Genomic DNA, 9,245 nt, shown 5'->3' on the forward strand with positions numbered 1-9,245 from the left:
AAAAGAAAAGGTTAGAAGCGTTCGAAATGTGGTGTTATAGGCGGATGATGAGGATATCGTGGGTAGAAAAGGTTAGAAATGAAGAGGTATTAGAATGAATAGGAGAACAGAGGACTCTATGGAAGTCAATAAAAAATAGGCGAGATAGGTTGGTAGGACACCTTCTCGGGCATGAAGGTCTGGTCAGACATATTACAGGCAGAAACGGGAGTTGGGAGGAGTAGAGGTAGACGTAGATTAAATTACCGTTCGCAAATAGTTAAGGATGTGGGTTATTCCAGTTTTAGGGAAGTGCGAAGATTATGTCAGGATAGAAAAGAGTGGAGATGGGTATCCAACCAATCTTAGGACTAACAACATTCTGATGATGATGAATAAATAATAAAATAAAAGATTTAAAATTTTGACATTACAATCTAAATCCGGTAAAATTAAACTGAAGTGACTAGTCTGTTTAGTTTAATTTTGTCGGTTTTGGATAATAAAGACAAGATTGTATATTTTTTGGTTTATTAGCTATAACGGGCACAGTAAGTCAACTAGGAAAAGGATACCTTTATCCTTTATTTTTTTTGGCTAATCGGAGGTATAATAAATGATGCCAGGTACTATTCTTCGACTAGCTGAGATAGATGAGGATATCCTTCTCTTTCTTCTGGTAGGTATAGGGGCAAGTTGATTACTGTGCCAGTAACAGATTTACAATTTTGACTTTATAATCCAAAATCGGCAAAATTAAACCAAACGAAGTTGAACGGAGCGGTCGAAAATACTTTTGACTTGCGTTTCTTCAATAGACTCTTTCCTTCCTAAAATATTTACACGATAAATGAACAGTTGTTATTTTTATTAATTTTAGCTAAAGGTCTCAATAATACCTACCATTAATTTTTTTTTTATAATTGCAATCGCTGAAATAAATCCGCATGTTTTATAAAGAACGACCGTTGTGAAATTATTTTCTGCGTTCGTTTATCAAAAAACATGATCTGTTCCTTTATAGCCTCATTCCAGCTTTGTATCTACATTAGAATGTCAGTTACCGGCACCATTAAACCATGGAAAATGTCGCACAATGATGCACGACAACGAAATCGTGTGTGTTACGTGACCATAGTTTCTACATTTGTTTCTATTATAAGAAGTACCTTTTCTTCATCAAATGCATCAGTTGCAACTTGAGACGGATTACAGCGACAGATGTAGCCGAACTTGATTATAATGAACACTGGTTATAATGAACAGTTGGATTTAACGAATCAAATTTAAAAAACAACAAAACTACATTCTATACTTATATTTATACATAGATAGTTGAATATAGCAAACACATACATTTACAACAAATAAACGTTTCTGAATAGGAAATTAGTATATCCTAACGGTTATAACGGACTAATATTTCCTTGTAAGCTCGACCTAACCAATCATGAATTAGCTCCAAAACCTTTACAATATTCTAATGTCAAATATTCAACGAACACTAGTTATAATGAACGCTTGGATTTAACGAATGAGATTTAAAAAACAACAAAACTACATTCTATATCCTAACGGTTATAATGAACTAATATTTTCTTATATTATTTTCGTATTTTGCATTGTTTGTATATATATGTGAAGTAAATGTTATTTTAATTACCTAAAAATGAAAATCGCCAATAACAAGCACTATAACGCTGAAAATTCGTATTCGTTATAACCGAGTCGGACTATATTTACGATTGGATTATATTAACTCCATGGGTTTACTATTTTATATATGGTGTCTCATAACTGGTTGCCCTGTGTTATCCATTTTCAAGGAACATAACAGTAGATTTCTCGAGCAATCCCTGCAAACAGTAGCATTAATTGCAATCAATAAATTTTACCTAGATATTTATTAAGTTCATGGAGTTTTCAGGTTGCGTACAGAATAATATTCCGATCGCGATACACATAAGTAGGTACGGTACATTAACTGAGTAATAATTCAGTATTTACCTACGACCCAGTCGAATAGAATAATGAAATGATAGAATAAAAAATTGACCGACAACAACGTGAACATTACAAGAACGGTGCTTTCGCTGCCGCAGATTTATTGCCACTGGAGCTGAGAGACTTGCGTTAACAGAACTTGGCCTGTCATGCATACCAGCATGGATTTGTCTTTTGTCTTCGATAAAATTGTCCACGACCTCCTAAAATTACGAATAAATAACTTAAAACGTTTACAATAAAAGTACGACCGAAGTTTCCACTTTTAATGCCTTAGTTACGATTCTAAATTCCTAATTGCTCCGCTAGAAAAAAGAGCCTGATACACAGGGTAAAAGTGTCCTATTTTTTTAGTTAGTTTATCGAGATAGTGCTTCCCGAGATAAAAATGTTCAGTCTCTCAGAGTATCTGAAAGCGAGACTCGAGTCTCCGTCTCTCATCGAGTCTCTCTGATGTCACTGAGAGAGACTGTCGAGAGACTGTCAAAAAAACTGTAGAGCGTCTCTGAACGAGACACTCGTGTCGCTCATAGAGAGATCCTCATTTCGTATCCAGTCTCTGAATGAGAGACTCGAGTCTCTCATAGAGAGATCCTGATTTTTTCGTCCAGTCTGTGAAAAATATTTTATAAAATTATATGACGAGTTATTACTTTACTTTAATTTAAAAAATCATCAGCATATTCTATGAAAACTAATCATTTATTTCTCCTTTTAGCAAGTAGATATCCATATATTTAAATGGACCTTGTTGGAGCATATGTAATCCTAAAATGTAGCATCGTACTACAGATGGCGTTTACCGCGCCATTTATTTCTCAATTCTTATATAAACATAATGATTAAAAACATAATTATAAAAAATTAACAAGATTAACAACATTATTTTTCTAAGTTCAACATATTTCTGAGATCCCCGTCTTTCTACGAGAGACTCGATTTTTTTTCAGTTTTATTCATTCAGTCTCTCTGTGAGAGACTCATATCTCTGAATTAACAATTTTATCGTTCGAGTGAGAGATCCATTAAAGCACCTAGGCAATAACTGAGAGACTGTGAAAGACGCTGAAAGAATATGAGAGAGACTGAAAATTTTTGTCTAGGATTAAAACATTGCATAAATACAGACCTCGATATACTTAATCGAATTCCCGAGAGGCAAACACATTGTAAGTAATTCATCAAACGCTATCTAAAGTCTGTATGTAGAGATGGCCTGTATTCTGTCTAAACTGTCTACGGCGTGCTGACGAGATCCAATGAGATCCACATCACCATGTATTTTTTTTTTGTATGAATATTTCTATATATTTTAAGTCTGTAGGTACTAGTACAAAAAAATCAACAGCTAAACGGGGGTTTTAATTATTATTTGTTAATAAGGACGCACAAGGACGCGCATGCTTGTTTGGCAACTCTCGTGACAAACAAGTGTGCTGATAAAAAGATAACGCGAAGGTTCACGTAGATCATTAAAAAAACACCACGGTTAGTAGATGCTCACGATGCGATGTATGTATAATGTATATTGTTACTCCTTTTTTGTTCTAAATTAGTGGCGAAAGCTTTTGAAGATTTATCCAATAAATAATCTTCCATGTGTAAGTCTGATCTACACAGAATACAAAGTTACAGTCGAGACAAAGACAAAAGGTGCGATAAATTAGAATGATAACATTATTAGTAAAAAAAAATTGGGCATGATATTTAATACAGTAAACTACACAGGTATTGTCGAATAAATATACTTAGATGAGTATAGTCGAAATGTACGAAGTCTGTTCCGAAAGTATCGCGAAATTTGAATTTCCGCGGGTTACGTTTATTCGATTTTCGATTTTTTTGTGGCGTTATGTTGGTACTCATGTCTCTCACTTATACCGGCAAGTTCGGCCCTGTTGAATGTTAATTAATACAAAGCAAATGGCTGATTATACGTTTTTAATAACCCTAGACTTTCAGTTTCTCTCCAGTCTCTCAGAGTTTTTCAGTGTCTCTGAGAACGTTTCCTACAGTCTTTCACAATCTCTCAGTTATTGCCTAGGTGTTTTCATGGATCTCTCACAGTCTCTGTATGAGAGACTCGAACGATAAAATTGTTAACTCAGAGATTCGAGTCTCTCACAGAGTGACTGGATGATTAAAACTGAAAAATTGAGAGACTCGAGTCTTTCGTAGAAAGACTGGAATCTCTGAAATATGTTGAACTTTTGAATATTTTAACCATGTCTATTGAGACACCATTTATTGAGAGATATTGAGATTGATATTCAGAGACTGGATACGAAATGGGGATCTCTCTATGAGGGACTCGAGTTTCTCGTTCAGAGACGCTAAACAGTTTTTTTGATAGTCACTCGACAGTCTTTCTCAGCGACACCAAAGAGACTCGATGAGAGACGGAGACTCGAGTCTCGCTTTCAAATACTCTGAGAGACTGCACATTTTTATCTCGGGAAATACATCGTTGGATTGATATATTTTCCAGAGTTTCCCAGAGTTTTAATAGATGAAATAGTTGTAAGTTACATTAAAATGAAGCTGTTCACAAACTTTCGGCCGAGCGTTAATATTTTGGAAGAAACTGTTCTGTGAATTACTCATAATAGTTTAATTAACCCAAATTTTAATGTTTGTAGGTACTATGTTTGATAATCCATTTGTTAAAATAAATACTAAAAGCCCGGTTCATCTAAATTATAATCCAATAAGTATACGTTTAAAATATATCTCGCAAAAAAACTAGGTAAATCTTGTAATTAAACAGGAGGCAGATCAAGTCCTGGATTTTTTTTATTTTATCAATGAGTATCATGTGGAATATAGGTAATTTAAGAGGATTTGTTTTAAGGGTTACAAAATATTTTTTTTGATCAATTTTGAGCAGCATATGTAAAAGAATATTCTGTACCATCATAGAGCACTTACTCCTCTAACTTGGAAAAAATAACTTCGCGTTTGACTAATTTTATTCTCCTTGTTGTGTAGAAGTTGCAGCATTCGTAACTTTAGAAATAGGCTGCCTTTCTATTAATTAAAATTGATGCGGCATTTAACATTAAAGTCGATCATGCATGAATTCGTACATGGAGGTTTGTACGTAGAAAAATGAGACAATGTAGGAGAGAAACTGTCTGTTGCTGTTCATCTCCTACGGTCGTCCGTTAGGTAACCTTGAGGAAAAAAGTCAAGAATGTTACAAATTCAACGCTGCGCCCAGTTATTAAACGAATAAAACAAAAAAAAAAGAAATAAAAGAATACGAGAAAAGTCGGCAGATGACCGATACAAAGCAGTAACAAGGTCGGACGAAGGACCGCGCTGAAATTCGCGTACTTATTATAATTATCACTATTATTGTTGTGTAGTTGGTAATATAAAAGTAACTGCAATCCGTTGAAAGGCGAAGAACATAACAGGATTTTTATTTACGACAAAAATTGAACGGACACCATAAAAACGTTAAACGCACGTGCAGCGATCTTTTCAAAGGAATTTCGCAACTGGAGGGATCAAGTAAGTGCTGTTTCATATTAAGCGGTTGGCGCGCGTATGAACGCTCGTCGATCTACACGCGTTTGGTTGACTAAGCAAAGAATTTCGCTGATTTGNGATTCCCTATAGCTTTAGTGGTAGTATATGGTATCCCCATCGTCTCATTCTTATATATGTATGTATATAAGTAGATATATTAATTCAATCAATGAATCAAAACCGACCTCCCTAGCCAACGTTTCGCCCTGCATTGTTGGATTTTATCAAGGCTAGTTTTTTTTATTTTTCTACTTAGCAATTGAGTAGTGTCTTACGTCAAGTCTCTTAGAGTTTTACAAAAGAAGTTTTAGGATTTTAAGTTATAACGTCGCCGTTCCTTTAATTTCTAAACTAACGATATAAATATTAGAAATAATTACATACTGAATGCACGTAGTTTACGATAAATTTCGATATATTTATTTTTTCCTTTTCCTTCTTCTATATTAAAATTAGTCTGTGTACACTGTAACTGTCATTTTTTTTAAATAATTAAGTCAATAACACCCTATTTTGTATACATCCTATACATTATGTTGATTTATTTAATAACCCCTACCCCCCATCTTTATACGAACTCTTCATTCGTCCATATTCCAGATGACGACGTTGAAATCTCGTGTCCAGTTCTCCGATTAGATAAGCAATTAGATACAATTTATTGAACGTATGCAAATACGTATCTAATTTATGAAAGTTATGGATGCTTTATAATAATTACAGCTTTCCATAAATGACAATGAAAGCCGTTCGAGTATCCGTTGGATTCCTACGCAAATTTATTGGATATGCGTACAGGTACCTATAGATAGATATAAATAAACGCAGCGCAAACCTACACACTTTCAATTAGCAGAAATAAAGCAACTCTAGTTCAAGGACACTCCAATCATTGCAATATTTATTCATTCATACAACTGAAGGTCAGGGCATTCATTCACTTATATGTATTATATTATAGAGGTTAAGAGCACACTTAATACTTGTCCGTCCCTGCCTTTCTATAATAAGCCGAACTGCTATTATAATAGTATAATTACTTTATTGTTAATTATGCAGCCATTGCAAAGTAGGATATTCCACATACCACGGGAAATAAATAACAATTATCCATTATTATTGAAAATTTAATGCAAATTGTCTAATAGAAGGGAACATCTTATTGGTAGACATTATACAGATACATACGTAATTGGTTGATGTTTGATATTAAATTTAATGTATTTTTTAATAAGTTCCGTTATAAAATAAATTGTATACTCATGGCACAGTATGAACTATAAAGATTCTATACAGTAGGTTCACTCCTTTGATCTGTCTAAAATACGGACACCTTTTGCAAACCATCAGAAATTGTGGACTGAACTGCCATATACGAGGGCGGTTCAATAGATACAAAACGTAATTGTACTGTGGCTTCATAATTACACTCTGTACAGCCCAGCCCCTATAATGGTGAAGCGTTAGCTGGAGAGGGATCTATGGGCGTGGCTGGGAAGTGAACCTACTGTATAGAATCATTAGACAATTCTCATGGACTAAGGAATAATATAAGGACGGAGTGTAAACTAGAAGAATATACAGAAAATAGGACCGCACAGGGAATAGGGAACCTTACGCTTAAATTTGATTGGCTACTGTTACAGAGCACGCGCAATACGTCTATTGGAGTTCAATTCGCGTAACATCTGTAATGATATGAAGATATTATCGATTTGTTGCAAATGTCAAAGATTTTTTACGCTAGTTTGAACATGTTTTAGAATATGTATAACATGTGGCTTAATTTAATACTTTACTTTAGTCGCTTTTAAAACACAATCAGAAGAAAAACCATAAAAATGTTGACTATTTACGGGATGTATGAGAAGCCTTCTTTTTTAATTTTTTTTTTATTTGTCAATATTCACGTCACACCACTATAAATCTATGAAAATTTTAAATGACTTCATATAAAAGCCTTGTGACATAAGAACAGATAAATAGATATACACATATGCAGTAGTGTCTCAGTGTCTTGTTACCTATTAGTACAGAACCGTAAAAAAGATTAGGGGTAAATCATTTATTAGTTCTAATTAATGTTATAAATTCGTGTGTGTTTTGTTTGTTTGTTACGATTTCACACTTTCACTACTCAACCGATCATCATAATATTTTTTATGCAGACTGTCAGGGGTACAGGAAAGAACATAGAGTAACCTTTATCCAGAAAAAATACTGTTGTTGAGAGTTGTTCTGGGTTCAATTAAAATATACAGTACCTACTAATAATTAATTTTTTAATAAGTACTTTTATACTTCAACGCGACCGAAGCTGCGGATAAAACCTAGTCGTATATAAGAATTTTCTGGCATATAGAATTATTTTTGTGTTTATCAATCTCTCAGCCGTGTACGAAATTGTCCAAAAATTCACTTTTAAAATTGTAAAAAAATAACATAATATGCGTACGATGCCATGAAGACGGTCGGTTCAAAAATTTATCGATTAGAGTTTAGTAAAATTTTATCTAACTTTATTAATCAGTTTAAAAGACATTTATGAATTGAAACCCTAATAACAAAATTATGTTCTGAAAGTAACTGACATATATATTATAATATTTAATTAAAACATAGAACCGTGACATAGATCTACTTTTTATATACAGGAAATTATTTATTAATCCGAATCTTTAATTAATGATCACTAATTTGGACAGAAAACAATTGGAAAAAATTGGCTGGCCTAAATGACTACGTAGGAACGTAAAGTTGGTTGCATATACATACATGCATATATTAAAGTATGCTTAATAAGATTATTAAAAGATGTCAAGTGTTCTGGTTAGGTTATGGTGGCAATGGTACTGCCCAAATTTGGAAGGGTTAGGTGAGGTTAGGTTACGTCTGGTGTTACATTCTATTTGAATGGCATTCATGAATCGTATGATTTATAATTTTACTTCATCGTGGGTACCAAAATAATTGATTAAAATTGAAACTAGCGAAATCCCATACACCTGCCAACCCAAATACATAAGTCGTAATTTATCGTTAATTACGTAATCAAGAAGCGCCCGATCCCAATTCTCAGTGAGAACTAGTACGTTACATATCGACAGTGGATTTCGTCGCTAATATGAGACGTGAATGAATTTAGTGAAATCGTTTTGGTAATGAATATTGAACAGATCATGGGAGTCTTCGTCTGTGGTCAGGAATATTGATAAGACAACTTCGAATTTCGTAGACGTAACTATATAAATTAAATATATACAACGCAGACCACATACGCATGTCTACTAAGTAAAGCACTGAAACCCGAAATTCTAAATCGGACATCAGTTTAAAAAACTTAAAATGCGTTTCGACACCCAAAGTGTCATTTGCAGTTAGACACAGTTTGCTGAAAAATTCCCAAACATGCAAAGTAGAAAAAAAAAATAAAATTAGAAATAGAAACGGTATATAAAAGTACAGTGTAAACTCTTTATAACGTCACTCGATTTAACGACAAACTCCTTAAAACGTCGAAATTGCTTGACTTTGGTTGGTTTACATTGTTTTCTATAGGTACAATATTACACTCTATATAGCGTCACGCTCACTCTATTTAACGACAACAATGCGGCATTATAAATCATTGAGCAGTACTTTCTAAGTTGCCGAAATAGATAAGAACTGCAGCTGTGTACGTTGTTGAAGAAGACGATCCTGTCCCTCCACCAAGCATCAAACAAGCA

At 33.8% G+C, this 9,245-nt stretch overlaps 1 long non-coding RNA gene across 1 annotated transcript in view; it reads right to left on the reverse strand.

The window, feature by feature from the left end:
• Positions 1-9,245, reverse strand: part of LOC108732662 — a 233,703-nt gene that overhangs the window by 72,401 nt on the left and 152,057 nt on the right. The window lies entirely within an intron of this gene.

Source organism: Agrilus planipennis, unplaced genomic scaffold (genome assembly GCF_000699045.2).
Source record: "Agrilus planipennis isolate EAB-ADULT unplaced genomic scaffold, Apla_2.0 scaffold56, whole genome shotgun sequence".
Lineage (NCBI taxonomy): Eukaryota > Metazoa > Arthropoda > Insecta > Coleoptera > Buprestidae > Agrilus > Agrilus planipennis.